Raw genomic sequence first — 26,687 nt, 5'->3', positions numbered from 1 at the left:
GTTGGGAAAGACCTCTTTAATTAACAATAACAGACAACATTTCTGAGCACTCAGAAGCCAGGAACTGCACTAGGAAATTTTTATCCATTGGCTGATTTAATCCTCACAACATGGTTAGATAAATACCATTATTATCCCCCCATTTTTCAGAAGAGAAGAATGAAGCTCACTTAGCATGTGGCCAAGTGAGGTTTTGGGTCTAGGTTTATCTGGCTGCAGCCCAAAGGCTGACCCACAGCACTCACCACACAACGGCCAGCAGACACTGATGCTCCGTGGCTCATGCTAAGGCTGATGACCTGCTCCCTTCAGAAAGTTCTATGAGCTTCTGGCCCTGGGAAACATCACCTTAGGGATACTATCTTTCAACCCTTCTTCCTCTTTATAAGTAAGTCTTCCTTGAATTCGCAGTTACCCTCCCTCCCAGGTATAGGGTCCCCCAGGAACCCCCACTTACTTATCTGTCCTGATCGAGAAACACAGAATGCCTAGACTGCTCTGTCACTTGGCCAGCTGCATGTCTTTTCCTGCAGGCCTGAGCCCTGGAAACATTCCCTGGCACTGAAACCCTGTTTAGGTTGTTACCTGAAATAAGACTGAAAGATTAAACATGTTGCTAAACATGTAGGAATTAGCCCAACCTTGGGCCAAATAACTCCATAACCCAGAGCCCTTGCCGCAGACATACTTAAGCGGAGCACCTCTTTTCTTGCTGTCTGTCATGAGGACCAGTGCAGCGCTCTACATGTAAGTTCCCCTAATAAGTGCTTTGGAACTTGGTGATTTCTTCTTTGGAATCTCAACTGACCCCATTTGGGGATGGTTTGGGCAGTCCCTTGCAGGAATTCCCCTGCCACCATTCTGAGGGTGACTCCAGCTGCAGGTTCCACCAGGCAGAACACCGGGAAGCTGTGTCCCCAGCAGAACAACCTGGAAAAAGGTCTGTCAACCACTGAGCTGACTGCCTAATGGCAAACCAAGGTAGATTCCAGCTGTCCTGGGGAGTCAGATGACCCTGGCAGGCCTTTTCCTGTGCTGCCTGGGTGATTATAGCAATTTCAAGATAACCTTTAAAACATCATATCAAAAGCTCATCTGAAGGGCTTTGTCCCAGATGCCCATTGGCCACTTCCCATTCTGCATAGGGCCACCTGCTTCCTGCTCCTTCATGTGGCAGTTAACAAAGATAAATGAGACAAGGAGGAAAATGCTTGGGGCTATCTTTGCAGAATCCCAAGCAGGAATTTGCTCTGCCTTAAGTGGGAGACTTCATCCTGAAAACTCAATCACAGATGCTCAGAGATGATGGAAAATGCTGCTGTCCCGAGGCCCCGTGTATTCTGGACACCCCGGCTGTTGGAACCAAGATAGGCTTCCAATGGGGGTGCCGCTGCGGACTCCCTGAGCCACTGAGGTTGGGCAGGGCAGGCACAGTGCCACAAGAATGAGTCATTGGCCGGGGCACATGGGAGCTCACATCCTCCTGTACTCAGCTCTTTGGGGAAACAGCTTGCTGCTGATTTTCTGCACTGTTTCCTTCTTTATTTTTAAACATACTTGCATACATTCTTGTAGGCGAAGGCTTTGTGCTGTACTAGAAACGGGAAAATGTTTTCTAGGAGACTTCAGCCCAGATAGGAAAACTTTTTGCGTCTGGCAGATAGGAAAGGGCGGTTTACTTTTGATTTGATATTGGGACGCATTCCTGTGCGCTGGAATCATCCGCAGAAGTCATTCCTTGCTCAACCCAGGGTAACATCTGGATTCTAACTCAGTGTCCAACAAACCAGCTTTGTGGTCCAAATACAAACAAACTTAACTTTCTTTGCCTCAGTTTACTCTGCTATAAATCCCAGATAATATCCTCTGCTCCTCCAGCCCTGGGAGCCAATTGTAGGGATTCATGGAAAGAATACATGATACAAACATAAGTATAAATAAAATAAACATACGTATTCATATCTCTCCTCAAATTGAAATTTAATGCAATATCCCATTAACCCCATTTTAAAGATGAAGAAAGAGAGGTAGAGATTATCTAAGACAAATAGCTAAAGGCCCAGTGGGCAATTTGCAGGGCAAGCATTGAGCTGACCGGCATGCAGCCTCTACTGTTTAGATTTCTTTTAAAGGTAAGTAAAATCCCCATCCTTGAAAGGCTTCCAGTGTTGTGTGCCTATCAAGTCAAAAGGATTTTCAGGGACAATGGAGATGAAATTCTTTAATCAGGTTTTCGAGATCCGTTCTATTAATTATGCACTCATTAAGCACACATTAATTGAGGAACTACTATAGCCAAACCCCTGTGCTAGGAGCTGGACATAAAGCAGTGAAGAAGATAAACGCAGAGCCAGCCCTCCCATAGTTGATATTCTAGCATTTCCTCTTTGAAGCTAGGGTTTTTGTAGAACTGTCTGTAGAGGACAGACAGGGAGGAATGCTGTGGCTGGCCTAGGTAAGCTGAGCATCCTAGCTACTCTCTGCAGGGCGCAGGGAAAGGCACTGACTTGAGCAAATCCTATTAAGCCTCATCAAGCCTGTTACTTCTCTTCTTCCATCCTCTCCTGTGTCTGTGAATGGGAAGCTGTGTTGAGACATGATGAAAGCTTTTGGAAAAGACAGAGCTTCAAGTCCAGCAAAGTGGTTTAATCCCTTTGATAGGAAAACGCAAGTGGAGAAAGACTCAAAAGAGGCAAAATCAAAGGAAGTTGTATTTCAGATGATGCATTAGTGAATGTGACATCCATTTAGATGGACCTCTGAATTAAGAATGTCAAACATCACGCACCCACAGGGAGGAAAACTTGGTGTCATGGCGTGGTCTAGAATGTCAGGAGTCAGGGCCACAGCAACTTGATAAGAGCCTTGCTTGGGGGTCAGCAGGGCTTCCTGGAGAGACCACTGGGTTGGGAGTCTTTTCACAGACTCAGTCTCCCTATCTGTGATCACAAACATCTTTATCAATTTCCTACTTTCTAAGATATGCTGGATCAAAATGTACCACTCTTTGAGCTTTGAAACACGGGATGAAGTTGGAGGAAGAGGAATGGAGGAGGGCGTGCTTATATCTCATATGGAGATATTTGTATACTCTTCTATGGGAATATATATGACTGTACTCATAGGAAAATGCTCCAAACTGGTTGGTGAACAGGCTGCCCCAGTCCCCTCAAGGCCCTTTAGGGTTAGCAGGAAGCATTCAAGGTGTTAAACTTGAATGTAACACCAGAATACATGCTGGGGACAGAGAAGGCACTTGTAAGTAGGCAGAATTCCAACACACCCTCGTGATTCCTGCCCCCTGGTATACACCCCCTGAGGAACCCCAGGAAATCCTCACTCCCATGACTGGGGCATGTCATATGGCAGAGCTGAACTGAAGAAAGAAAGTTCATCTGGGGTGAGCTTGACCCAATCATAAGCCCTTTGAAGGGATTGGGCTTTTCCCGAAGTAAGAGATTCAAATTATTAGAGGAATTAGACAGAGGGGGCTTCTCCTTTGCTGGTTTTAAAGATGGAGGGGGCCACACGGCAAGGAATGTGGGTGACCTCTGGGAGCTGAGAGCAGCCCCCAGATGATAGCCAGCAAAAAAGTGAAGACCTCAGTCCTACAACCACAAAGACCTGAATTCTGCCAGAACCACAGGAGCTTGAAGGGGGCCCTGAGTTCCACATGAGAATGCTGGCCTCGCTGACACCCTGGTTTTGGCCTTGTGGGAACAGAGCAGAGGACACAGTCGCATCAAGCCTGGACTTCTGACCTACAGAACTGTGAGCTGATGAATGGGTGCTGTTTCCAGCCACTATGTCTGTGGTCATCTGTTATGGCAGAAATAGAAAATCCAGTACAGAAAGGGAAGTCGGATCATAAACAGTTAGGAAGGCTGACTCTGGCATCAGATGACCTAGGTTCCTATTTTGCCTGGAGCTGAGGCACATTTGGAAAAGTTACTTCTCTAAGCTTCCGTTGCTTTATTTGCAAAATGGGGATAACAGTACTCACCAAAAAGAGCTGCTGCGAAGATGAAATGAAAGGTGTGTGTACAGAGCCTGGTTTACAGGAGCCCTCCTGAGAGGTAGCTCTTAGGATTTTCCACCAGGGGGCAGGGCTGGGAAAGGGGCTGGAGGGGTGGGGGTGAGGGGCAGGAGTGCTTCAAACACCTTGAGGAGAAGGAAGGAGAATCAGCAAGTCCCGAGTGAGAGAGGCATTATCTTCAGTTTACAAAAGGGGAAAACAGGTGAGAGTTTAAAAACCTCGCCCGGAATCGCACAGCTAGTGCTGCAGGCTCTCCGGATTCCGCAGCAGCTGCTCTCGATGAGGGCATGCCTGGAGGCCCTGCTCCGCCGCCCCGTCTACGCGATAGGGAACCCGGGCCCCTTTCCTCCCCCCGCCCCGCCCCCCCGGAAGCCACGCCTGAGGAATTTTCTAAGACCTTTCCCTTTCGTCCCTCCCACGCCTAAGGTCCAGGTCCCAGGGCTTTCCCTTGCACCTTCATCCCTGGCCCTGCAGAGGCCTGCTTCTCGCTTCCAGGGTCGCCAGAGCGCCCCTCCCGCCTCCCCGCCATCTCTTGGCCGGATCGTGCGAGAGAAGGGGAGGAGGTTGGGACGGGGGAGGGGGGCTGCGACAGGGGAGGGGAGCCTGGGAGAGATGGGGAGGGAGGCTGGGACGGGGGAGCCCGAGCGCGGCAGGAACCGGGAGCCCTGAGCGCCACAACGTCTAGCGTGGCCTCGGAGGGTGACACAGGGGAGACCCCTCACCCCGCAGGGGACGAAGCCCCCAGCGCGGCTGGATAAGGCGGTGCTCGCCGCCTGGGTGTGGCCCCCTGGTCAGCGGCAGCTCTGCGGCTGCGGAGGAGGCGGGGCTGGGGGATGCGGGGTGGGAGGGTGAGAGCCAGGAAGGGCCTGCGGAGGGGAGACAGGCCCTGTCCCCAGGGAACGGGCGTGGGGAGGCCGTTGGCAGTGCCGGGGACTCCCCGCCAGCGGGTCTGTCTTCCTGGAGGAAGGGCGGGCCAGCGGCCCCAGCCACCCAGAGACTGTGCCCAAGCCACACCGGTGGACAGGATCCTCCCAGGGGCCAGTCCTGGTTTCCCAGCTTTTCACAATTACCAACCTTAAAACAAAACAAAATTATCCTCTAGTGTACTAGGAGGTTTAATGGCACAGAGCCCGGTGGTAATAAATCTTTAAAAACCCGTCAGGTATTTCATTTAAAAACCGCACCATTTTGCAGCTATTTGTTCTATCAACTTAGGTCTGTGTCTATTTTTGAATTCCTGAACGTTTTACGGGTTTGCTTTTTGAGCCTGTTTGTTTCATAGCACATGAGGGAGTAGGTGTGAAATCCCAGTGGAAGCTGACAGAGGGCTTCACTCACTCAGTCAATTAGTCAGCGAACCCCCACTCAACACCCACTGGGTGTTTGAATTATGTTGAGCTCTGGGGGTAGAAGGAAGTCGACTCACACTTCACTGGCATTCGTTCCTGTGCTTTCCCTTCCTGGGGATCTGGCTAAAATGCGGGTTCTGATTCTGTAGGTCTGGGGTTTCCAGAGTCCGCGGTTTTGCTAAGAAGCCGCAGTGATGTTGACGCGGCTGGTCCTCAGTGCACACCTGAGTAGCACGACCTCTCCGCCCTGGACGCACGCTGCCATCAGCTGGGAGCTGGACAACGTGCTGATGCCTAGTCCCAGAATCTGGCCCCAGGTGACTCCAACAGGTAATGAGATTGAGGACCCTTGATGCGTTCTCTGTCCGCAAGGAGTTCCTGGTCTGGTGGGGAGTACACAGGCAAAAAAATCAGTGCAGTAGAGAGTGAGAGAGAGGCCAGAGTGCAGTCCTGAATTTGGCTTGTCTGGGGCGGGCGAGGAAGAGTCAGGAAGGCCCTGGTGAGGAAGGCGTCCAGTGAGCAGGGTGAGGTGGCAGAGCCTTGTGGGACTGAGAACAGGGGAGCAAACAGTAATAATAGCTCCGGCATGGAATCCCTGTTCTGTGCCATCTTTGTGCTGAGTGTTTTTCATGCATTGTATCATTTAATCCTGAAACAGATCTATTAAGTCCGTTTTAGTCGCCTCATTTTACAGGTCACAAAAGCAGAGTGATGTGGTAGCTTGCTTCAGGCCACACAGTTACTAAGCAGCGGGCTAGGTTTTGTCTGATTCCAAAGGCTCTAAGTGCAGCCACTGCTGCCTGGGAGGTTGGTTCCTCCTGAGCCCTCTGGGTGTGATGGGGTTGTTCTGAGCCCCCGGGGGAGCACCAGGGAAGGAACTCATGATTTCCTGCCGTGTGGCCCGCTGTGCACAAGCTGCCCAGCAGCTCGGGTCACTTCCCGCCAGCCAGGGCTGTGTTCTCCCTCTCCCTCCTGCTCCCCTCCAGCATGCTCCCTACTCATCTAACAGCTGCTCCTCGGTGTTTCTAACCACAATACTTGCCCCCAGAGGTCCCTGATTGCTCCCAGGAAATAAGATGTCCATGCATCCCAGGTAACACCTGTCATTCTGGCATCGTCACCAAGAGTGCCCCGTCACTCTCTGAAGGTCTGCTTGGACAACGGCCCCCACAGTAGAAACAAGACCACTAACTAGCAGCCACTGATTTCATTCTTAACACCCCTTCACTGGATTCTCCTTCATCTAAGGCAGGTCTGCCTCTGCCAGGAGTGAGGGTAGCACCTCCTCACTCTGGAATTTCTCAGCTGGGCAGGATGTGCATGCCATAGTAACCAGAACCTGTGAGTCTGTGCTGAGCTCTGCCGTCTACACCCACGGCTGTGGCTGTGTGAGGTCAGTGAGTGCAGCTGCCGGATCGCGTTCTTCCAACACAGACACACTCTACATCCTTCTTGGTCACGTGCAATTAGTAGGCTTTCTCCTATTTTTATTTAAATGGGATGTCTTAGAGCTTCATTTTCATATTTTGATGTAGAGAAACATTTAAAATATTGCATTCTCTTTATTTTAGGAAAAGCACATATACAAACCCATGATAAATGCAACCAAAACTTGCCCTGGGTTTGGGGGACATGGTAGGGGGTGGTGGGGACTGTGGTGAGCTGTACACACACGCAGTTCTAAAGCGGCAGCTGCTACTCGGCTCTAGTTCATTATTGCCTTGCCATGCCATGGAGCCAGTACTGCAAGATCCTCCCTTTGCTTTTTCCAGAAAAGCCAGAAATTAAACTTTTGAAGATGAAATTTTTTTTCCATGTTGACCACTAATTCAACAATTTTTGAAAAAATTGAGCAAGCCATAGAGAATCTATGTGTGAGTCAGATTCAGTCTGTCAGCTGCCGGTTCGTATTTCTGGGCTAGGGAGTCGGAGAGAGGCCTTTTCCGCCCATGGACATGTTGGGCTGCGTTGTGAGTTAGGCTGAGAGTGCTGTTAAGAGTTGTGGTAGTGCCACTGAATTTCTCTCACAGCCTCCCTGTTTGCACTAACAGGTCTGCCACAAACATTACCTGTCAGTCCTCAGGACAACAAAGGCAGGCGGCCCGGCAGGAAGAGGAGAACTCAATCTGCAAGGCCCATGATAGTAGAGAGGGCCGCCTGGGCTACCCCCTCAGTGCCCATCAGCCTGGTTCCGGTGGTCCTAACTAGCCCTGTCTCCTTGCCAATAGCCCTGTGCTCCCCAGCCCCCTCCCCCATGCAGACGGCTGCTATGACATCCCTGTTCCTTAAAGTGTGGGGTTCCTCGCTGCCTTCTCCTCCCTAACTGGCACCCTGTGCAAACCTGCTGCAGAGAACAGCGTCTCGGGCAGTGCGATAGTCCTCCAGTTCACCAACAGTAAAAGTGGTCTCAATGGGGAGAGCTGTCTGACTGCAAGCGCTGAGTCCTTCCAGGGGAGGGCTGGAGGGACAGGAGGGTGGACCAGGTGGCCTCCTGAGCTGGTTCCTGGCGCCGATGTAATGGATGCTGATTACCAGCGGTGAGGGCATCGTGGAAGGGACTGCAGAGCTGTGCGAGATGAGTGGAATGAGGCCCCAGGTGCTGATTTTTGTGCCCAGGATGCTCCTGGCTGTCATGGGCTCCCAGGGGCTCCAGGCATGCACCGCTCTTCCACCTCTTCTCGAAGCAGAATGCCCCAGAAAGGGCACCTTTACTATCCAGGGTGGCTAGAGTCGCCGGTGGCTGTGCATGGGGGCTGAGGGCTAGAATCAGGGCAAGGGGCTTTCAGTGAGACACAGAGCCAGGCAGGGACAGCGCGGATCTCAGAACAGTCTTTGTCAGATGGGACACTTCATCCCCGCGGAGCTGTCCGTGCACACAGCATTCTCTGATTGCCGAGCTGTTAAGCGCTCTGCGGAAGGGAGCTGCTGGGAAGGCGGACGAGGCATCTCAGGTGGGTGAGGGGCTCCGCTGCATCGGCCTTGCTCAGACCCACCATCCCTGGGGAGCTGTCACTGACGCCCAGGTCTCCCCTTCTCAGTACATCCTGTGCCTCCTTTCTGGGCTGCCTCTGTCCCTCAAAGGGGAGCTCCCCACATGGGTGGGATTATTGTTGAGAACAGTCAGGGTGTTGACGAGGATGCAGGACTGAGGTTGCTCCCAGAGTCACTCAGTGTCCCTCGTTTTGCTCGGAGACATCCTGACCTGGGCAAGCTCTTTAGGGAGCATCTTTCCTGTCTGTGCCGCATTCTCCATGGCCTTTGCACTCTTTTTGCTTTTGTTTTAAACACGTCATCAATTCATTGCCTGCAGCAGCTTGTACTGCCTTTTGGTTTTTCTTTGCAGAACAGCTCTGGAAGTGAAGTGTGTGTGTGTGTGTGCGCGTGCACTACTCTGGACTGGGTGCCTTACACGCGTTAACACACTTGATCAGCTCAGCAACACTGTGGAATAAGTGTAATGTGTCCATTATTCAGATCAGGAGACTGAGATTCAGAGCAGGGAGGGAGCTTGCCGGAGACCACATGGCTCGCAAGCAGCAGAACCTGGGTTTGAACTGACAGCGGCCTGACTTCAGAACCCACGCTTTCCCACCCTCCTACTTCACACCCATTTGAGTCCAGCCATCTTGGTTCTGAATCATAACCCTGACTCTCCTGGCCACATCCTATGCTCCACATTACATGTTACTCTACAGGTTACCACCCTGGGTCTCTTTCCTATATAAGAAATAGAAATATTTGTGGAAATCCTAATGTTCATGACATCTCTGCCATTTTATCAGGAAAAATTCTATCCTACCAAATACTGGTGTAATATACTTGGCCCCCCTGGATTGGATTGGTATAGGTTAAGAGCAGATATAAGGTCTGAAATAATCCCGGTATTCCTAGTATGTGGAATTATTATCATGGAATCATAATGGCAGTTTGCACCTCTGTTGGGCTCTTTCAACTCCTGTGTTGGCTCAGGAGAATCCTATCACATTAGTCCCCTTTTGTAGTTGGATAGTTGGGCTTGCCAGAAGGCACACAAATTTGGGTTAACTCATTTCCAGGATTCTGGCATTGTAGACACAGAAACACCGACTGTGAAATTTTATGTAATACAAACACTGGAAGATTTAGCAATAGGCCTGCCAGGCGGCCCTGACTTCTGGCTGCACAACAAAGGGGGGTGGTTGGTGCCAAATGGGGCAACAGAAGGTGAGTTTGGGGCCTGCAGAGCCTCGGGTAGCCCAGAGGAGCGAGAGAGTATTGGCCGTTCATTTTAACTCCATCCTCGGAGGATTCCCCACCACAAGCCTAAGGAAGTAATAAAACCTCATGCATTATTTTTTGATATCTGGAGAGAAACACGTACCCTAGAAATGCTATGGACTAATTCCATGGTTACTTTGTCATTAAAGAAACCAAAATACTGAGAGGTCACCATAAACATAAAAAGGCAGAGAGAGAAGGATTAAATGGTGTTTCATGTAAGGATCTTTAAAGGGAGACAGAATTCTAGTCTGAAAGGAGCACAGGCAGATCTGGCATTTTGCTTGGGGAGTTCAATTCTTTGGAGAAAATACAGAGACAAAAAGACCATTTTGATGGTATTTAAAATATCCCTCTGTCCAGTGTATCTAAGTGAGTCTAAATATATTCAGCAGTTTTCTAAAGGGCAGATATTAGGCCCGATTCAAGGTATGGAATATAGATTCGAAAGGGTTAGTGATAGGTGAGTGCCTTTCAGGTAACTTTGCATCACAGACCAAGCCCGTTATTGAGGACTGTACCTATGGAGCAGGCCCGTGAGCTTGTGACTGAGTTTCCCAACCTGCCAGGCTCCCATTTGCTTAGGATGAGTATTTTTCTGCCCTCCCTGGTGAGCCACTGTGGGCCACTCGCCACTCCTTACACCCCTTCCCTTTAATACCTCGCTTGGCTTACTTGCAAAATCCACATGCACCCTTCTGGATCTCACAGAAGATGTATGAAAAGTCATGGCCATGAAAAGGGCACAGAAATCAAATTAATTAATTTTGCTTTTTCCCCATGTTTGTTTCTGTCTGTCTGGTACTTTTCCTTTTTAAGCCTGCCATCTCTTTGAAAGTGAGCCGCACAGTGATAATCCATTTTCTTCATTGTAACCCCACAGTGTATGTATTCCACATTAAATAATAAAAGGGATTAATAATTAAATCAAAATGAAAAACCACTTGTTTCCTGTCTATAACCCAAGGGACAGATTTCCTGGGCTGGTGCCAATTTATCAGTGATGATTAGGGAGTATGAGGTAGAAGTGCACAGAGACGACAGCCTGAAAGCAGGATAATGTGAGTCTGAATATATTCATATACAAGTGAAAAGGATGAGATGGTGAGGGAAGGTAAATGTGAGAAAGAGCCACAGAAACTGGACATAACAGGTAAAATCCCAGTAATTATCGTCACCTACTGGGGCTGTACCATATACCCAATTTTATTCCAAATGCTTTACATGTATAAACTCATTTAATCATTTCAGAAAAGGTACCAGGTAGATACTGTTCTCCCCATTTTATAGATGAGAAAACTGAGGTGCAGGAGGGTGAGTCAACTGCCCCAGATCTAGTAAGTGGTTGATCTGGAGTTGAACCCAGGCTGAGTGGCCCTTGACTCACACTCAATGTCTGAGCAACTCCACAAAAATGGAATGCTTAAATGATCCAAGAAAGAAGAGATAGACAAATATCATGGGATAAGAAATGAAACAGAAAAATCCATTGAGAATAAGAGAAAAACAAAGTGAAAGAAATAGGAAAGGCCAGGCACGGCGGCTCACGCCTGTAATCCCAGAACTGTGGGAGGCCAAGGCAGGCGGATTACCTGGGGTCAGGAGTTCGAGAACAGCCTAGCGAACATGGTGAAACTCCATCTCTACTAAAAATACAAAAAAAGTGAGCTGGGCGTGGTGGTGAGTTCCTGTAGTCCCAGCTATTCGGGAGGCTAAGGTATGAGAATCGCAGACAGCAGAGAGGTTGGCAGTGAGCCGAGATTGCGCCACTGAACTCCAGCCTGGGTGACAGAGTGAGACTCTATCTAAAAAAAAGAAAGAAAGAAAGAAATAGAAAAATTAGAGTAAGGAGTTGAGAACGAAAGAAGGATTTAAAAAAGCAAAGGACAAAAAGGAAAGACAAAGTGAAGTGTAAGTGGATGTGGGCATTAGAACGAAAGCTGAGGAGTAGGAAAGAAAGAACAGATGAGAGACCCAGCTGAAGGGAACTGCATCTTGGCACTTGCCATGGGGCACTGCTCATGTGCTAACTTATTTGACTTTCCCATGGCATTTCAAGGTAGATGTTATTAGACACATTTTACAGAAAGAGAACTGAAGGTCTGAAAGACTAATGTCCAAGGCGACACAATTAGTTCATGGCAGAGCAAAAAGAACTGCTGACAATTACAAAATGCCAAAGAAAGAAACTGAAGAATAGCAAATAAATGGAGAAACATACTGTATTCATGGATTGGAAGACTCAATATAGTAAAAACGTTGATTCTCTCTGAATCCATATACAGATTCAATGCAATTTCTATCAAAATCTCACAAGATTTTTTATAGATATAGATAAAATTATTCTAAAACTTATGTGAAAAGGGAAAGCAACTAGAATAGATAAAACAATTTTGGAAAAGAATAAAGTGGAAGGAATCAGTCTACACAAGTTCAAGACTCATTACATAACTGCAGTTATGAGGAAACTCCAGACTATGTGGTATTGGCAGAAGGATAGACACATAGATTGATGGAACAGAACAGAGAACCCAAAAATAGACCTTTGCAAATATGCCCAACTTATTTTTGACAAAAGTGCAAAAGGAATTCAGTGGAGGAAAGACAGCCTTTACAACAAATGGTGCCGGAGCAATTGCACATTTTTAGGCAAAAAAAAGAACCTTGACCTAAGTCTCAGACTTTATACCGAAGTTAATTCAAAATGGATCACATGAACTTAAATATAAAACAATAAAACTTTCTAGAGAAAAACATGGGAGACACTCTTCAAGATCTAGGGCAGGCAAAGAGTTCTTAGACTTCACAAGAAAAGCACAATCCATAAGAAGACAAACTGATCAATTAAACTTCCATCAAATTAAAAACACTTGCTCTGAAAAAGACTCTGTTAAGATGAAAAGGCAAAATTACAAAGTAGGACAAAATATTTGTAAATTACATATCTGACTGACAAAGGACTGGTATCTAAAATATATACTTAAAAATTCTCAAAACTCAAGAGAAACAACAACAAAAGCCAATCAAATTAGAAAATGGGCAAAAGACATGAGAAGACATTTTGCTAAGGAGGATATGTGGAGGGCAAATAAGCACATAAAAAGATGGTCAACAGGCCAGGCGTGGTGGCTCATGCTTGTAATCCCAGCATTTTGGGAGGCCGAGGTGGGCAGATCACCTGAAGTCAGGAGTTCGAGACCAGCCTGGCAAACATGGTGAAACTTTGTCTCTACTAAAAATACAAAAATTAGCCAGGCATGGTGGCACGCACCTGTAGTCCCAGTTACTTGGGAGGCTGAGGCCGGAGAATCGCTTGAACTCAGGAGGCGGAGGTTGCAGTGAGCCGAGATTGCACCACTGCACTCCAGCCTGAGTGACAGAGTAAGACTCTGTCTCAAAAAAAAAAAAAAAAAAAAAAAAAATGTGGTAAACGGCATTAGTAATCAGGGAAATGCAAAATAAAACCCAATAAGATAGATAGCACTAGAATGGCTAAAATAAGAAATAGTGACAATAATAAATGTTGGCAAAGATGCAGAGAAACTGGATCACTGATACAGTGTTGGTGGGAGTGTAAAGTGGCACAGTCACAATGGAAAACAGCTGGACAGTTCTTTGAAAAAAAATTTAAAAAACTAAACATACAACTACCAGATGACCCATCAATTACACTTCTGGGCATTTATCCCAGAGACATGAAAACCTATATACCTATGTTCACACAAGAACCAGTACACAAATGCTTATAGCAACTTTATTCATAATAGCCCCAAAGTGAAAACATCCCAGATGTCATTCAGTAAGTGAATGGCTAAACAAGCAATGGTACCTTCCCACTGTGGACGATTCCCACTGTGGTACATTCCTGCTACTCAGCAATAAAAAAACCACACACACACACACACACACACACACACACACCCACACCCAACAAGCACACATGCACACCCCTAAATGAATCCCTAGAGAATTTTGTTGAGTGAAAAAAGCCAATCCCAAAAGATTACATACTGTATAATTCTACTTACATAACATTCTTGAGATGACAAACACAGACCAGTGGTTGCCAGAGGTTAAGGAGAGGGTGGGGTGGGATGGAAGTGGGCGTGGCTATAATAGGGCCACATAAGAGGTCCTCCTGGTGATGGAAATGTTGTTTTCTTATTGGCTATGTATTCGTTTTGAAAGTGTACTACAGTTTTGCAAAATATTACCACTGAGAGAAACTGGATGAAGGGAATGGCAGATCTCTGTTCATTATTTCTGAAACTGCATGTGAATCTATAATGATCTCAAAATCAGAGCGTTTAGTGGAAAAATAAAGAATGACTGCAGTAGACAAAGAGATTGAGTTAAAGAAGCATAAATGCACTAAACGGCATTTATGATCAAGAGAATGAGTGAAAAAAGACAAAAATGGAGGGGAAAAAAAGAACCAAACTGAGAAAGAGAGAGAGGGGGAGGAAGAGAAAGGAAATAAAATGTGACCAAGCGTGAATGTTTAGGAGGAGTCGGGGAGATTGAAAGAGATGCAGGAGAGGTGGTGGGGGCTGGGGGCAGGTGCCCTGGGACAGCCGCAGGCCCAGGCGTCCCTCCTACCGCCCTTGGCTGGCCTTGGCTCCCTCCTTTCCAAACCCCTCCCTGGGCTCCTTCTACCCCTTCACCAGCAAACCTGTTTCTCAAGCCCCCTTAGAAGGCTTCCCTGCTCCATAACAGCAGCCTGCCTTCGCCCCTGCGATGGCTGTGCCTCTCCCTAAGGGCGCGCAGCACGCAGCACGGATGCTGGAGTCTCTCCCGGCAGCTCTGCCGCCCCCAGGCAGTGGTCTGAGAGCTCAGAGGGCAGGCAGGCCTGGTGTGGAAGATCCCCCTGTCTAGCTCAGGTGCCTACACAAGGTCTGGCCTGTGGTAGGAGCTCCCTACTCATTTTTGAGGGAGTTCTTCTGGAGAAGGACACTTCACAAAGCAACCTGACTTGGCCGGGGAAGCCTTCATACTGTGATGTCCAGTGGGCTGGTTCCTGGGGCCTGACACCCATGGCTTCTGCTGGCACTGCTGGACAGCCCCCTTGCTGAAGCAGAAGCAGCACCTCCCACTGCCCGGGGTTCCAGGCACCAAGTGCTCAGCAGTGCAGTCATCCCTGGGGTTGGGGGGGTGGGGGGCACACTCTAAGGGGGAGACACAGGTTTGGTCCCAGGAAGCATCTGAGGTCCTCTTGGTTCTTGCACCGCACCCCACTCCCGTTTTCCTTTCTGAGCAGCAGGAAATAACATAGGATGATGGCATTGGACCTTCCTGATTGTAAAGTCGGGTGCCTGAAATCTGGGAGAAGGTGTAGGGTGAGCAGCACACGCAGCCCCGGACCACCAAGTCACAGGGGATGAGAATGAGACTCCAAGTTTGCTCTCTCCTTCCCTCCCCAACCCCTCCATGTCTCCCCACCCTCACCCTTTCCTGTCCCCCATACTATCTGGCCACCCTATTGATTGATCCCTGGTGACCAGGAAGTGCCGTTGCCACCTGCCAACTGTTCAGATGATCCATGACCTTTGCCCTCAGCTTGCTCTGGCCTGGAACGATAATGGAAGTTAACATTTTAAGCACTAGCCAGGATCTCCAGGGTCACATGTTAAAGCTTTGGCTCTACCATTTAACTTAGCACGGCTCTTGGCAAGGGTTCCCGCCATCCTGGGCCCTGTTGACTAGAATAGCTCCCTTATCAGAATGTCAAGGTAGGAGGAACTAGATAAGCTGCTGCTGCACAGGCAGGGCCTTCAGAGGCAGCCGCTCATGCCAGCCCTGGCTGGCAGAATGTCAGAAGTGGAAGCTGTCCACTCTGTTTTAAAACAATTCCAGAGAAAGCCACTTCACAAGTCTTTTTGAGAAATACACTCAGGTATTCTTACTCAAATACCTCGCTACAATCTTTTGAACTGGAACTCCCATTCTTCTTGTTTTTTTCTTTAGAAAATAAAAACAAAACACAGAAAGATTCCTTCGTGGCTGACGACTATCTTAACAGTTATCTGATGACAGATCCGCACTTGGAAACACTGCCAGCCCTCAATGACCTGTCTATAGCTCATACACAGTGAACATTTTCATCCAAAAATGGCCCCTTTGAACTACCTATGGATTCCCTGACCCCTGCCTTCTCTCCACCATCCTTCCACCTCCAGCCTAAATAGTCAATCAGTATTGGCTCAGAAAATGCGAGTGTTTGCTAACATTCTCCTAAACAAAAAGCATAACCCTGCCCCAACGATCACATTCCAAGGTTTTCAAAAATTAATGATTGCTGGCACATGATAGGTGATCAAATGAATGGTTGTTGAACAAGAAAAAAAAAAACAATGCAGAAGTGGATGCAGTTTTCAAGTACATGAAAGCACAGGACACCTGTTTGTGGCTTCGCCCACCGCAGGCAGGAAGAATCAGGTCATTTGAAGGGGAAATGGAAACCAGAGAATGGGCATTCTAGTCGTTTCTTCCCTCCTTGGGGGTTTACTTCATCACGGATGACTAGAGCAGCCTTCAGAGTCTCCCAAATTCCTGGACAAGAAACCCAGTCAGGTGCTTGCAGAAAGCCCCAAAGGGATCTTGCTTGGCACCAGGGACAGCGAGGCTGAGGACTGCTGTGACAGGGCCACACACGTGTCTCTGCTGGACCCACAGACAAAGAGCTCTGCACTGCTCAGGACTTGCCAGCAGACTCCGGGGAAGCCATGGTGGGGAACCCCACTAAGATCTGACTTCATCCCAGAGAAGACAGCTAAGCTTTGGGGACAGCCCTGGGCAGAGTGAATGTGGCCCAGGTTCGCTTTGACCCCCCCTCACCCTTGGCTCCTCCTTTAGCTGAACTGCTCACTGGATAGAGCACAGGCAGGCTACTTAAATAAAAAATGCTGCCTGTGAGTAATGCCGGCAGTTTATAGCAGCTTTTGGAGAGGCCAGAAAACAGCCATGCCTGAGTGGCTGGTTCCCTTTCTGTTGGAGAGCTAGGTAGTAGGTCTAGAACGTTGTTCTGGGGACAATCCTTGTGCTTTGTGGAATGTATAGGCAAATTTTCCATCCTTTCTTTTTCTTTTTTTTTCTTTTTTTTTTTGAGATGGGGTCTTGCTATGTTGCCCCAGTTGGTCTTGAACTCCTGGGCTCAAGTAATCCCCTTACCTCAGCCTCCTGAGCCGGCAATTTCTCTATGTGTTGTTTCCTGTCTTTCAATGGTGGCCCTGCTGCTGCTCTTCCAAGAAGCACATACGCTGTGCCCCGGGCCTCCCACTGAAGGCCTTAGGCCTCTAGGCAGAATGGTGCCATCTCAGGTGGGGTCCATAGATAGTTTAAAATACCAGCCAAGCCGACCAAACTCTTTATGCCAGAGTCCAACCATGGGCCTCTAACTCCCACATCATTTGCTCTGCCCTGTTCGTTCCTCAGATTCCAGGAAGCCTGAGCGCCTCATTCAGCCAGATGATGCAATTTACACCTGGCTTTGAGGAAAAACAGGGATGTGGAAAGACAAGAGCAGCTTTCAGAATTAGCTTTTGTTAGTGGAAAGACCCTGGATTTAAAGCCAGAGGACAAGAGTTTTGGAGATAGCAGTGCTGCTGCCACTTAGTGCCTGGAATTCTGTTACCCTTACTCTCATCTATAAAACAGAAGAAATAAGCTCTGCCCCACAGGACTGGTGTCAAGATGAACTCATGTAAGCGTATATAGCTCGGCACCTTGGTTTCATAAATATTAGCCTTTTCCTCACATGGAAAAGTGCTTTGAGAACCAGAAAGCCCGATAAAGCATATGGCTTTTGATGAAAACGAGGCACATTTTGGAGTCAGATATAGGAGAGAATCTCCCTTTATGAGCTGTGCACCTGAGGCAAATTGCACAGCCTCTCTGGGCTTCAATTTTTCACCTATAGAATGAGGATGATAATCTCAGCTTATTAAAAAGATTGAAACAGAGTAAAATACTTGGCGTGTTCCTGTTGATCTTCTTCTGGTGTTTGAAAAGGCTCCTGGAACAGGTTTTGGGCTGGCGTTGCTCACCCTGATGTTCAGGGTAGGCCCTAGAACTTTGGGGGCCGGACCTGAGGCCCTCCACAGCCCCTGGGGTTGGAGAGCCCTGTTTGAGGGAAGGCACAGATAAAACCAGGGGGCCAACAGCTCTGCAGGGAGAAGCACTGACTTGAAGAGAAGGGGAGCAATGACAAGGCCGGCCTTCTCTGTTCCCTATCCTCTGTCCTCACAGCCTTGACCCCTGGCCTTTCTGAACCATTTGAAAGCTGTTTAAAAGGAGATAGGGAGGTACGCAGGAAATGACTTGGGCAGCGAGGGGGGCAGAAATCACAAGGCCGTGTTTCCAGTTTGGCCACACTTAAAAGAGAAAGCAAGATTAGGCTGGGGATCTAAGGCTGAGGGGGGCACCGCCCCCCATCCTGGCCCTCCCTGCTCCCATTTGAAGGAAGAGTCCTACCAGGTGAAAAATGTTCTCCACACCCCACCCACTCCTGGCCACTGTTGCCTCTCAAACCACTGCTGGATCTGGGGCACCCCCAGGTAGCCCCGGTCTAGTGCCAGAAGTGAAGGTGTTTATGGCTGGGCTCCCAACGCCCAGGGCAGCCTGCAGCCACGGAGATCTCCAATTTCCTAAACTTGGACCTGCCCTAAGCTTTTCCTTATCCCCCCTGGCTCCCAGTCTAGCAGGTTCCCTGTGAAAGCCTGCTGCCCAGGTGATGGACACCTGAGGGTGTCGTCCTGCCCTCCAGAACCCGCGAGCTGGGGGAGAAATGGAGGAGGAAAAGAAGACAACTTACTTGTTGAGATCGGAGCTTCCGAGTCCCACTGATGCTAACTTCTGGGGTGTCCCTTAGCGGCGGTGCAGGGGGCGCTCAGGGCTTTTGAGGGGACTCCCCAGCCCCTGCCATGACCCCACGGAGGAGCTGTAGCTGGAACCTCTCCCTGTCGTGGGGTCCTGTGGGCAGAGGTACCTAAGCCATCCTGTCCCTTCACTCGCGGCCCCTTGGGTCACTCCCTTTCTCTAGCGAGAGCAGCTGGAACAATCTCTCTCTCTCTCTCCTCTCTCTCTCTCTCTCAGTGTGTGTGTGTGTGTGTGTGTGTGTGTGTGTGTGTGTGTGTCCCCTCCTCCCTCTCCTCTCTCCCTCCGTCCCTGGTACAAATGAATCTCTGGGTAGTAACGCGACTGGAAGGGCCACCGGCATTGGCGGCGGGGGGCGGGCTGGGGTGGGGCGGGGGCTCCATGTGATCGGGGACGCCGTCAGCTCGGCAGGACTGGGAGGGAAGAGGAAGGCGGAGAGAGAGCCCGGCAGGCATCCAGCCCTCCGCTCGCGTCCCCGCGGCCCCCTGCGCCCTCCCCCGGCTCCCCCTGCCCCCGGCTGCACCCCTGCGGCGGGGTGCCAGGGACGGAGACCTGCGCGCGCGCGTGTGAGCGTCCCATGCCTGTGTGTGAGCGCCGCGTGTCACGCGTGTCCGTGTGTGAGCGCCGCGTATTTAGTGGGTGCGGTGGAGCAGACAGAAAGAAGGGAGAAACTATTAGGGCAGAAATCTTGGCTCGGAGCCTCGGCGGGGCTGCTCAGTCGCTCCGCGGTGCGCTAAGCGGACGGTTGGCAGCATTTCGCCGTTTCCCGAGAGGGATGGAGCAGATGGGGGGATTCCTTTGGGAAGGCGGGGGAGCCACAGTCTGGGCGCTGCATCCCCCGCCCGACGGCTCTGATTCCCGCCGTGGAGTGAGGGTCCGGGGGCCTGATCCGCCAGCTGCAGGTGGAGTGGGTCCAGGGACAGGACCCAGGCTAGCTGTCCCCGGGCTCGCTGCTCACCCCGGACGATCTCTCCCCGGCGTGCGGCGGCGGCTGGGCGGCGATGGCTGGAAACGCGCCCTGCACGGACAGGAGGCCGGAGCAGCCCGGAGGGAACGGAGCTCAACCTTGCCCAGGCGTGGGTAGAGCCGGCGTCCTCCGCGCCACCTCCCGGCTCTCCCTTTTGGATTCCTACCTGCCTTGAGGACAGATGATGACCAGAGTGTGTTCTTTAATTCGTGGAAGCCGTAGGAAAGGCAGCTGCCAGGGCAGGCTGAAAGGGAGGGCTGCTGTCTGGGGAGGGCCGGCAGGTGCCTCTGAGGACCGGTCTGTTCGGGGTGGCCCTTCTCACCCGGTGGTGTTCCTTCTGGCCCCTCTCCGTTACCCAGCCTTTTGGGGTCAACACCCCCCCTGCCAGCCCCCTCTCTCAGGGCAGACACAGCTGGTCAAACGTGGGGTACCCTAGCACCTAGCACAAGTGCTAGGTGAATGATGTCTACGACCAGAAAACTGGTTTATTACGTTGCAATGAGAAAAATGCTTGTCACTAATACTGGAGGGCACCAAGTCCATCCTCTCCTTTAAGGACAGTGACAGGGAAACTTAGTCTCTAATAGTGGCCTGGGGGTCCTCTTGCCTCGGAGACCAGCGTACACACAGCCCATTGCCCAGGCACCCTCCCCTGGGACACAGCACAGAGCGGTCCAGCCAGAGTGGGCCTCCTGATTGCCCCTCTTCTCTCTGTAGAGGGGGTGATTGTTAAATGTGGTTGCAACAGGCCCTAACAGGAAAGCTCTGTGTCCCCTTAGGGGACTCAGCTTGCCTAGGTGCTCATGCACTGCACCATATGTTGTTTGACCTCAGGGCTTAACACTATTGCGGAGAAAGTTCTTAATTCCCTAACTGCCTAGTTCTTGGGAGAGGCTTTGGCTGTGCAGTTCTCAGGTCCAGATAACACACGCTATAATCATCTGCTGAACCCTGAGGAGGGGCTCTGTCCTGGGGCAGCAGTTGCTTTTGGATTAGGTATAAAGACCATGATATTCCTTTTGCCATTACGGGGTGGGGGTCGGGGGACCCGGACTAACTTTAAAGCAAAATATAGGGTGCTCTGGGAAATACTGTTTTGCAAAGATTCTCTCAGTGATGGGACCTTGGATCAGGAGACAGAAAAATTTGTGTTCAGGTCTCACCTGAGAACTGAAAAATGAGAAATTTGGGGATTCTAGTCCTGAGCAATTGTTGCAAACTTGGAGGAGCTTTGAGAGGCCCAAGCCTCTCAAAGAGCACAGACAACATCTGAGGATAGCAATGCAATAAAAGAACTACTCAGGGAGTGGTACAAGGTGCTAAGTGTGTCTTTCATTGTCTGAAAATTGCTGAGGCAGTGCTTGAAAGCGACAGAAAATGTGTATGTATTATCACTGCTAATTAGAGTACAGCCTCACCTCTTCTGTTCTCTTTATCTGCTTCTCTTACCTTCTTTCATCGAGCGGGAGATGGGTTCACAATTAAAGATGTTCTCTTTAGAATATAAGACTTGCAGAAAATTATTTTTTTCTCCTATTTATAGAAGTTATATTTGCATTTAGGAGCCTGGTAATGTCTCATAAATATTTCCTTTTAGATAAAATATTAATTAAAGGAGTTTGTTGAGTTATACTCTGAAATCCTAACTAAATAGCTTCTAAAACAAATATTTTAAGCATTTTTTCTCATGTCAGGAGAATTCTTCATACATCCATAAACAGCAGATATCTGTCGAGTAAGGACATATTATTTTGCAATATTTAACATAATACTGTAGCTGCTACCCAGTTTAAAAAAACAAAACCAGGCATTGCCAACACTGCCAAATCCATGTGGGATTACCTCCTCTTCCCTCAGGAGAGAACCAGCCACCTGAGTTTGGTGTTTCTCTTTCCCATGGCTTTTAAAATGCTAAACAGACACACACACAAACACACACACACACCCCTACACCTACACCTACTCAGTTAGTGAATGTTTACTGTATGTAAGTATTTTTATGTCCACACACTCTCTTGGTTGATAAAGGCCTACTATGTTTGAGACATTTTGATAGGTGCTATGAGAGAGACCAAAAGGTATAATGGTGGGCTTTGATCTCAAATGTCTCACATCTAACAGGGAAGGTGGCATATCTGCGGGTGGGGGGAAGTCAGCAGACAAATTAACAGCATAGGATTTTAATTCCTAGGTGTTAATTGGGAGCTGGTGTGGAATTGACAGGAATGCTAACACAGCCGGAGAAGAGGAGCTGGGACTGACTTCTGACGGCAAGGCTACGCAGAGAAGGAAGGTCTGAAGGACTTAGGGAAGGAAGACTCAGGTTTGAATGTGATGAGAGGGAGAGGAGTCAAGGAGCCGGGCTGGAAATCAAGGCTTGGGCAGGCAAGGCTCAGGGTGCTCAGGGACCACAAGAAAGGGAAGGGTTGCTGCTGGGGGATCTGGGCGGTAAAGTGGTGATGCCAGTGGCTGTAATTAACGCAGTGCCTACTATGTGCTGAGCTCTGCTTGATGCTTCATGTAAGTAATTGCTTGTAATTTTCTCGACAGCCTCGGGAGGGCGGTAGCTTTAACACCTTTCTCCGGAGAGAAAACAGGCTCAGACAAGTCAAGTCCCCTTACACTGGCAGGAATTTCAGACCTGCTATCAGAACCCAGTTTTGTTAGTTTCCAAGATCATATTTCTAGTTGTTATGAGATGAACGGTGTCTCTCCCAAATTCAGATGTTGAAGCCCTGATTCCCAGTGCTTCCGAATGTGACTGTATTTGGACATAGGGCCTTTAAAGGGGTGATTAAATTAAACTAAGGGGCCGGGTGTGGTGGCTCATGCCCATAATCTCATACTTTGGGAGGCTGAGGTGGGTGGATCACCTGAGGTCAGGAGTTTGAGATCAGACTGGCCAATGTGGGGAAACTCTGTCTCTACTAAAAATACAAAATTAGCTAGGCACGCCTGTAGACCCAGCTACTCGGGAGTCTGAGGAAGGAGAATCGCTTGAACCTGGGAGGCGGAGGTTGCAGTGAGCCAAGATCATGCCACTGCACTCCAGCCTGTGCAACAGAGTGAGTCCATCTCAAAAAAAAAAAAAAAAAGAATTAATTAAACTAAGACCATTAGGGTGAGTCCTAATCCAATCTGACTGGTATCCTTATAAGAAGAGGAACTACTTTGAGGACACTAGGAGAAGGCAGCTGTCTCCCAGCCGAGCAGAGGCCTCAGGAGAAACCAACTTTGTTGACAACCTTGGTCTTGGACTCCTAACTTCCAGGGCTGTGGGAAATCAATTTCTATTTGAGCCACCCAGTCAGTGATGTTTTGTTATGGCAGCCCTAACAAACGAAGACATTAACCACGCATCTCTGCCTCTCAGAAGGGCCTCATATCCCAGGCTGTGGCATCTGGATTTTCTTCTGCAGATTGAAAGCAAGTATTAAGAATTTCTGAGTTGGGGAGAATTATGAAAATCATTGGGAAGATTTCCCTGGGGGTTGTCTGTGTATGATTCATTCATTTATTCATTTCAGTGAAGACTTATGGAGCACGTGCTTTGTGACCTCTGCAATGACAGGGACCATGTTTGTCTTGTTCACCTCTGGGTGCCACTTGCTCCCAGTGCTAAGCATAGCATCTGCTACATAGGAGATGATCAATAAATATTTGTCAAATGAAAGAAAGGATATGGGGTAGGTTCTGCAGTTAGAGAAAAATGACAAGACAAATACAGAACTTGCCTTCAAGGAGCTGAGAGTGTGGTGAGGCTGGTAGTCAGTTTGTGGTTAGTTTAGGTGGAGCTGAGATGACTGTGCAGTGCCACCCAACAGAATGAAGAAAATGCTTGATATCTTGTCTGTATAATGTGGCATTGTGGCTACTGCCTAGGTGAAATGTGGCTACTGTGAATAGGAAAGGGAATTTTAAATTTTAATTAATTTGCATTTAAGTAGGCACTATGGCTGGCGGCTACTGTATTGCACAGTCTAGGATTGGCGGCAGGGAGAGCGTTCGTGGGCTGGGCCCTGGTGCTAGCCTGAGGTGATAAGGCTGCAACAAGGCAAAGGAAGAAAGAGCCGTGGGACGGGTAGTGGGTTGCACAGTCTGGCGGCAACAGTGCCACCCGCTGGGATCATGTATGAAATGCGGAATCTCAGGCTCCACCCTCCACCTGCTCAAAGAGAATTTGCCTTTTAACAAGATCTCCAGGTGACTCCTATGCACACTGGGGCTTGGAAGAGCATGATGTAGAAGATGTGGCTGAGAAAGGGTCAACAGGAGCCCAAAGGAGAAGAGGAATGAAACTGGATGGCTTGGAGCTGAGCTGGGCTAAGCTCCCCTGAATCTCCAGGGGCACTGAGATCCCCTCCTCTGTGGACACTTTGACCCCTCCGCTTCCCTCTGATAGAGCTCCGATCACATGTGTTGGGGGTTCTGTGACCTGTCTCTCTCCTCTACCTGCAATCTACAAGTTCCTTAAGGGTGTAAACCTTGTTTTTTAAAACCCAAGTAAATGTTTATTGAATGCGTGCATGCCTGATGTCAGGAACGAGAAAATTAGCAGGAGTAGGTGACTGGGACGGGAGAGCTGCTGAGTTTGATTCTAGACATGCTGCATGCATGTCTAACTGAAGGTTGGTGAGAACTCCACTAATTGCAACTCCACAAAAAGTGGCAACTCCACTAATTGCCTAAGTGGAGTTGTCTGAGAAGAGGCAGGAATGGATGTCTGGTGATGACGGGGGAGTTGAGGATGGGGTGGAGATTTTGGAATGTCATCCGTAGAGGGGAGAAGACTGAAACTCTGAGAAATAATTTAGGTATCTGGAGGAGGGTGGAGAGAGAAGGAGAAGAGGCAAGAGCTGGGAACTATGCTCAGATCTGGGACAGAGGGAGGAGGATACAGAACAGGAGATAGAGGAGTGACCAGGATGGCTGGAGGTCAGCAAGGCTGGGGTGGCAGAATGACCTGGAAAGGAAGAGTGGCAAGAAAATTGAGTGGCCAGTGTGCCGGCGTCCCTCGTTAATAGAATATTTCTTTCATAGTATTTATCCCATGAAGCCCGTGTGGAACACAGCAGAGGTCCGAAATAGGTAAGTACAGATCCAGAAAAGTCACGGAAAATAGGGCCAATGGGAAAAAAAAAAAAACCCTAATCATTGACCAGGCCATCAAGCTGTCATTAGCGACTTTGCAGGACGTGTTAAAGAGGCCTCCTATTCATCTCACAACTCAAAACAGACATGCTCTCTGGGAAAGTGGCCTGATATTCTTGTTGATGCCTTGACTCCTCCCAGTGCATAAGCTTCCCACTTGTCATTGGATGATCCCAAATTCACTGTTCCTTTAATGCCATTGAATTCTGACCATAGGGAGCACCAATGGTAGCTTCAGCTTCCCTGAAACAAGCTTCCCGTTCCTGAATTTCCTCTCACTCTTGAGTCCAGGCCCAGGTGCCTGAGAGAGGCATTTGCCACAGCTGGCCACACAGTTGACTTTATCGAGTCAACATCTGTTTCTAGAGGGCACAGCACTTAGCCCCAGGACTCAGGTTGGTGCCCAGCGCTGAGCTTCCAGTTATTGCACCGCTAGGGGCAAATGATGTTTTTCTTCCTATCCAGTGAAGTGGGCTCCTATTTGGCAAGGAAAGAAAATGAACAACTTTAATTCCTTCCTAACTTTTTTCATAACAACTCTCTTAATTCTGTTTTGTGGAAAACTCCATAGACATGCTGACCAGCAAGCACCTGCCCTGCCCGGGTGTGGTTTCCACAAGGGGGGCAACAGCACCATCTAGTGTTTGAAAGAGATTTCACACTAGGTAGAATACATGTATTTACTTATCTTGATCTTTAGTTTTTGTTTTATTAAGGTAATATATTGGCCGGGTGCGGTGGCTCACTCCTGTAATCCCAGCACTTTGGGAGGTCGAGGCGGGCGGATCACGAGGTCAAGAGATTGAGACCATCCTGGCCAACCAACCCCGTCTCTACTAAAAATACACAAAATAGCTGGGCGTAGTGGCGCATGCCTGTAGTCCCAGCTACTCGGGAGGCTGAGGCAGGAGAATCGCTTGAACCCGGGAGGTGGAGGTTGCAGTGAGCCGAGATCGTGACACTGCACTCCAGCCTGGGTGACAGAGCGAGACTCCGTGTCAAAAAAAAAAAAAGTAATATATGAAAGTAATATATTTGAAGCATCACATTCTTCTAAATAATTCGAAACAAAAGCAGTTGGGTTTCCTCTTTGACCATCTTCCAATCTGCAGAGGTCATCATTTTCATTTCTTTTGGCTATTTTTTCCCTTTGGTTTTTGTCTCTAAATGACACCCTTCTAGTAATACTTCTAGATGCTTCCCTCTTCAGAGACGACCTATGAACTTTCTACCACTGAAGATGGAAACGTGGCTCCCTTTCCTCCCCTGAACCCACAACGTGCTCACATACTTCCCATTTCTCGTCCAGCAAGGGAGCTGTGTCACAATTTTGGTTGGATGAATACTCAGTTTTAATATTTTTATGTCTATAAAGTTCTGTTTGTATGTAGCTGATCCATGCAGCAAACCAGATTGCTTTGTCTTTCCTGCACAACTTTTTTTCTTCTCTGGAGGGACTAATTAATTGTCTTGGTTTGGTTTGTGTAGTTGTGTTTGCTGTCATCGCCAATTTCTTTTTTCTTTTTTGGGGGGATGGAGTCTCGCTCTGTCACCCAGGCTGGATTGCGATGGTGCGATCTTGGCTCACTGCAACCTCTGCCTCTTGGATTTAAGCAATTCTCCTGTCTCAGCTTCCTGAATAGCTGAGATTACAGGTGTGCATTACACGCCACCACGCCCGGTTAATTTTTGTATTTTGGATAGAGACAGGGTTTCCTCATGTTGGCCAGGCTGGTCTCAAACTCCTGACCTCAAGTGATTTGCCTCCTTCAGCTTCCCAAAGTGCTGAGATTACAGGCATGAGCCACCATGCCTGGCCTCATCACCAATTTCAATGCAAAAATTTCCACCTACCATTTCAATCTCCTCTCAAGATGTCCCGATGCACCAGAAGTCCTACTGATTCCATCTGGAGAAATCTCCCTGGTGCCTTCTGCTCCCTTTGGTCTGGCCTGGTTGCCCTCTCTGCCTAGCGCACAGCTGGCTTCCTGGCATCTGTTTCCTTTGCCTCACTCCCATATTGCATCCCCTGTTTCCTGAATCCCATGTGTGTTTC

General features: G+C 48.8%; 1 protein-coding gene and 1 long non-coding RNA gene across 6 annotated transcripts in view; one reads left to right on the top strand and one right to left on the bottom strand.

Moving 5' to 3' along the window:
• The window catches only part of KCNJ5 (potassium inwardly rectifying channel subfamily J member 5), a 33,210-nt gene extending 13,280 nt beyond the window's left edge, over nucleotides 1-19,930 (bottom strand). Inside the window, exons 1-3 of one of the 3 annotated variants that reach the window (XM_055095083.2) lie at nucleotides 19,647-19,930; nucleotides 18,452-18,609; nucleotides 458-596 (exon numbers count right to left, since the gene is read on the bottom strand). The gene's annotated coding sequence lies outside the window, so the exon portion shown is untranslated. Of the gene's footprint in view, nucleotides 1-457; nucleotides 597-18,451; nucleotides 18,841-19,471 lie in introns of those variants that run through there. The other 2 variants (XM_055095085.2, XM_034934037.4) reach the window with 2 other exon arrangements.
• Nucleotides 4,156-26,420, top strand: KCNJ5-AS1 (KCNJ5 antisense RNA 1). 3 transcript variants are annotated; one of them, XR_010113409.1, is made up of 3 exons: nucleotides 4,156-4,238; nucleotides 5,535-5,715; nucleotides 21,672-26,420. It is a non-coding gene; the product is annotated as a KCNJ5 antisense RNA 1 (long non-coding RNA). The 3 variants fall into 3 exon arrangements; XR_008620300.2 differs by lacking the exons at nucleotides 4,156-4,238; nucleotides 21,672-26,420 and adding exons at nucleotides 6,634-6,778; nucleotides 7,437-14,110 and having other exon boundaries at nucleotides 5,290-5,715; XR_008620301.2 differs by lacking the exon at nucleotides 4,156-4,238 and having other exon boundaries at nucleotides 5,290-5,715.
• Nucleotides 26,421-26,687: the final 267 nt, after the last annotated feature.

This window comes from Pan paniscus, chromosome 9, assembly GCF_029289425.2.
Source record: "Pan paniscus chromosome 9, NHGRI_mPanPan1-v2.0_pri, whole genome shotgun sequence".
Taxonomy (NCBI): Eukaryota; Metazoa; Chordata; class Mammalia; order Primates; family Hominidae; genus Pan; species Pan paniscus.
This window is presented reverse-complemented; position numbering and strand designations above follow the sequence as displayed.